The following is a 5745-nucleotide window of genomic DNA, read 5'->3' on the forward strand; positions in this document are numbered from 1 at the left end:
CTTAGTTCCATGATTTCTTTTATTTGTTCTGGGCTTGCTTCTATCCCTCTCTTTGTCACCATGTATCCAAGGAACTTGCCTGACTTAATTCCAAAGTGACATTTGAGTGCGTTCAGCTTCATATTGTACTCGTCCAGGATGTCAAACACTTCCTTCAGGTCTCTAAGGTGATCTTCGGCTTTCATTGACTTCATTACTATGTGGTCAATATAAACTTCCATGGTGTCCCCCAGTTTGTCTTTGAACACCCGATTCACCAAGCTTTGATATGTTGCACCTGCATTTTCAAGACCAAAAGGCATTGCTTTCTAACAATATATCCTTTTTGGTGTTATGAATGCAATATCTTCTTGGTCTGATGATTCCATTTGGATTTTTTGGAATCCTGCTAAAGCATCCATGAAGGTCAGGTGTTCATGGCCAGCCATGGCGTCTATGTGAATGATAATTTCTTAATTGTCTTTGTTTTGTGTTGACACAGCCTTTCTTTCTTCATATTGAAAATGCTGACAATTATGATTGATGATTACTTGTCCTACTATCGACCCCAAGAGATGTTTACATTAAATATATCACCACATATATAGTGCCCTAATCAAGAATAACTGATATAAATATGTGAAAAAGATGGAAGAAATACTCATATTTTTATAAAAAAAATGCATGTTTAACAAATTAATTTGTACAGTACTAAAGGTCATATCCCGTAATCTTCAATCGCTAATTCGTTACTAACAATCCAATCGAGATCGATAAACCAATCAGCAGTAACATAAATATGTATACAACAACAATATTCTTCAATAGATGGTGTTTATCTTATAAAAGGAAAAAACGATCGTAGATGTTCGATTCCACTTACCATGTTATTCTTAAATCGTTATCATCATTTCATCAGATGATTTAAGATTTTAATTGTTTCACCTTTAAAAGCCATAAAGGGGATCAACTTATCTAACAAATATAAGGTAACGACATTCACAATCCATTGAACTCTATAGAGTTCAATGGATTGTCACGTCATCCATTAAACACTTATACAACAACACCCATAACTCATTAAACTTTTATTTGATCCAAATCTCCACTTTATTATTTCTATTAAACCATTCAATGATCAGTAAACTCCTTCATTCAACTTTACTCCATGCCATCACTCGCACTCCATTCAACTCTTATTTAATCCTAATAATCATCTGATTCAACTCTTATACTACTTGAATTATGGGTGCTCTAAACTGAACCATCTTAACACCTTACATCAACCCCTCTTAAGGCTACATGAGGATATCAATTGGAAAGTATTGACAATATTTTGAGTGTACTAGGGTATGAACATTTGACCAAATGTATGAAATTCTACTAATTAACCCATAGGATCCTATCTCGGGGCACACATCAAACCAATGTAAATATTTTTGGGAAGGCTAAAATTGAAGTAAAGACCATACATTTTCTATAATGAGATATATATGTTACAAAATTAATTGCACAATATAAAAATCATAAAAAAAATTTATACGAACATGCAATCCAGATATCTATGACCTTTCTCACTATATCAACAAACTTATAAATACTCAGATAAACTAGGTATAATCGGAATTCTCTAAATTTGAATACATACCTTGTGCTATAATCATATATAACACTCTTGAATCTGCAAGTGCCCTCTAAAAAGCCAACACCAATATTGTGGATGTCTCTAATATGGCTTACACCCAAAACCGTAAAATGATAGCAAATGATTTGGAGAGACAAGTGATGACGAGATTTCGAAATTCTCTTCTTCTGAAGCTAAGTTCTAAGACTATTAGATTATATACATTCTACATTTTTTGTATATATATTTGTATTAATTATACTATCTTGTATTTTAGGTAATCTCTTTCCATGTACTATATATTTCCCTATTGAATGAATAGAAAACATTGATTTCTCTGGTAATTAACCTTTATGCTAAAGGTTTCTAGTGTAATCGATGTTTTGTACTCATTCAGTAGGGAAATATATAGTATCTGGAAACTGATTACCTAAATTATAGGATAGTATAATTAATGTAAATATACAACAAATATAGAATATATATATATATATATATATATATATATATATATATATATATATATATATACACTCTAATAAAAATTCATAAAGGTTCTATTTATAATTGGTGGAAACCCTAATTTGAATAATAAAATAATAATGTTTTAACCTTATTTTAATTGGTTTCCTTATCAACTAAAGGAGGCTTTCAGAACCCTTCTGAACCTCTCCCAAATCCGTTCATCATAGAAAGGTTCTACAATGCCTTCTTTATTTAAAAATTAAACAATTTCAATCCAACTATTGGACTTTTAATTAATCTCGATTAATCCAAAATTAATTTCCAATTAATTCTAAATTAACCCGTATTACTATCACCGCAACCAATCAACTTCCTATCACCGCCCTTCCTAAACACTAGGCCATAGTTTGTAGTTCTTTCTACGTACCTGAAGATGTGGTTGAGTGCTTTGAGGTGTCCTTCCTTCGGTGACTCTATGTACGTAGTTGCTACTCCAACCGAGTAGCTCAAATTTGGTCTCGAGTGAATGAGGTAACGAAGGCAACCAATGAGGCGTTAGTAATCGATAGCATTGACTGGTACTCCATCTTCATCCTTTGTTAACCTGAGTCTTGGGTCTATTGGGTATTTTGATGGGTTGCAATCTCCTATTCCTGCAAAAAGAAGAATCTTCTTAGCATATCAAGTTTGATTGATTGTATTGCTATCCTTATCTTGTTGTACTTCTATTCTTAGGTAGTAGGATAAAGTTCCCAAATCACTCATATCAAATATCTTTAGCATTTGCTTTTTGAAATCATCCACTAGCTCTTCGCTTTTACCTGTCACATTTAAATCGTCCAAATAGACACCAACAATCAGAATCGTGTTTGACTTCTAGAGTTTGTACACATCATACTCCTGTGGACATCTTTGGAATCCCACCTCCTTCAATGTCTTGTCATGTCGGTCATTCCAAGCTCTTGGAGCCTCACGTAAACCATAGAGGGCCTTGTTCAAATTGTAGACCATGTGTTCTTTTTCCTACAATAACAAAGCCAGTTGGTTGTGTAACATTGACCTCTTGATGTAGGATTCCATTCAAGAATGTAGACTTTACATCCAAGTGACGGACTTCCCACCCTTTACTTGCTGCCAATGCCAACAACATGTGTACTGTTTTCAAAAGCGTCATCCGGGCGAAAGCTTCATCAAAATCGACACCGTTTTGCTCAAAAGGATTCCACTAACCATGTCTGGGAATGTCAGACGTCATGTCAACTACCATATCTAAAGCATTTACGCTCAAAACCCCTTGACTTAACTTGTATTTGGACTTGTTCACCCGGTCACCATCGAAACAATTTCATAAATTTACTTTGTACCTAATATTACACAGTTATTGATTAATATATGCATTCTCAGAGATGCAACAGAGTTGGGAGTTGGGACAATAGTGACTAGGTATGCAAACCGATATAACTAACATGCATGATCAAATATCTTAAATTGATGCACATTTTATAAGTACGACAGGAATTGAAAGAAAACGATAGTTCGTGGGCCAAAACAAGAAAGCACTGAATTTCAGGGACCTTTAATGCATATATTTGCCATGTTACCATGTATATCAGCATGATCGGTGCATAGCTATCTTTTCCTTTTATATATCCTTCCATATCTTTTGGTAGGTTGTTTATTTAGAGTTGTAAACCACTTACAATTATCTCTCTTACTTGGTTATCCAAATAAACCGATATATCTATAAGTAAAAACATATCATTAAATATGGCCAGTAGATTCTAAGTCGAACACCCTTTTTAGACTTTCCTTTAGGTCCAAGAAATTTGTGTTTTCTTACTATATAAATAGACGTAATTATTATCATGTAATTTGAAGGAATTCGAGAATGATAAATTTACAGAAAGTTCTCTCTGTTGTTTTCCTCCTGTTCTTCACCGATATCACTACTATACCATGCAATGCGGATATAAAATCTGTAAATATCCGTTCTGATGGCCGACGTGTGATCCTCTTCCACGAGTTTGAGTGCACACAGACGGGTCAAGTCTCCGTTGCCATCTCCTCCGTTTCAGTCACCGCTATGCCTGTCACCTCCAACTTATCACGACCTGATCCTTCACGATTTGGTTTCTTCCTTGTCTCGGACGATGCATTACACTATATGAATTACGAACATATTTCGTGTCACTTGGATTCTAAATTCATCACACTCCTCTTTACTTTCCAAGATCTCTCCCCTCCTTCTCAGTCTTCTTTCAACAAATCATATACTCTGACATATCCGAATATGTACTCACTAAGATTTGCCACTTGCAACCCTTTATCCTACGTAACAATGGACGTTCGGATAGAGTTCTACAACACCCATAATGGCACTACCAAAGACTATTTACCACCCGGGCAAACAAAGCTCCCGTCTCTTTACTTCAATTTATACCTCATTTACCTATGTTCTCTAGCATTTTGGATCTCCGTATGCTTCAAGAACCATCCATCTTGTCAATGGATTCATTTACTTATGGGTTTGTTGCTTCTTATGAAGGCGCTAAACATGTTATCTGCAGCCAAGGTCCAACATTCTCTACAGGTTACAGGTGTTCCTCCTCATGCATGGGATCGAGGTTTCGCTTTACATATTTCACTTTATCAGGAGTGCGCTTTTTTACACTGTGATCGCGGGGATCATTGACGGATGTTCCTTCTTAAAGTTAGTGATTCCAGTAAAGTTGGGTTTGATTATTGTGATCCCACTTCAAGTTTTTGCTACTATAGCTTCTACATTAATGCTACGTGAAGAATCCATGGTTTGGGACTTTGGGTTAGGTCTTGGTGTCTTGATTTGTTAAATACTTTTCATTCTGCTCATTGGACTTGCGGTTAACAGTTTAGAGAGTGATAATTCTGTTAAGAATTATTCGGCAAAGTTGATTCTAATGCGGCTGTTCTATGTAGTGTTTATTCTACACTCATGCATTGATTATGTTTGTGAAGAAATTGGTAGTGATGCAGCAGAGACATCAGAGATAGCCAGTATTGTGCTGTATATGGTAATGTTTATATTGTTTAGGCCATCTGAGAAAAACGAATATTCTTTTCCATTATATCTTACAGTAGCAGGGGAGCTTGTGGGGGATGTGGAGCTTGGATGTGGACTTTGAGCTTTGAATTGCTGTGAGTTTTCAACTGATTAATGTTTAAGTAGTTTTTTCTCTGGAACAATAAGATTTTAGTATCAGTTTATTGACAACGGAATTAATGAAGCTAATGTACATGTTTAATTTTTTTAGTAGTTAATGTTGCTAGTTCAAAATGTCTCGACGTCCCGCAGTTATTCAATACTAGTTTATAACCCGTGAGAACCACCGTTATAAAATTAATTAAACTTTCTTATTAAAAAATCAAAATTATTAATCTATTATTTTAAATAAATTATTACTTAAGATATATTTTTTATATAAAATTATAATCGTTGATTTAAATTAATGCGTGGAGTTATATCACCTTATAATCTGTATTAATTTTATTTTATTTTTTTAATATAATGTTATTAATTTAATATAATTAGAATGAAAAATTTTAAAATTAAAAATTTAAAATGGAGAATAAATTATTAATTTAATGTAATTAGAGTGAGAAATTTAAAATTTGAAATTTGAAATTGATAATTAATAAGT

General features: G+C 33.8%; 1 pseudogene; it reads left to right on the plus strand.

The window, feature by feature from the left end:
* The first annotated feature begins 3956 nt into the window (after positions 1-3956).
* On the plus strand, positions 3957-5229 carry LOC122197549 (protein CANDIDATE G-PROTEIN COUPLED RECEPTOR 7-like; annotated as a pseudogene).
* Positions 5230-5745: the final 516 nt, after the last annotated feature.

The sequence above is a fragment of the Lactuca sativa genome, chromosome 4, assembly GCF_002870075.4.
Source record: "Lactuca sativa cultivar Salinas chromosome 4, Lsat_Salinas_v11, whole genome shotgun sequence".
Classification (NCBI taxonomy): domain Eukaryota; kingdom Viridiplantae; phylum Streptophyta; class Magnoliopsida; order Asterales; family Asteraceae; genus Lactuca; species Lactuca sativa.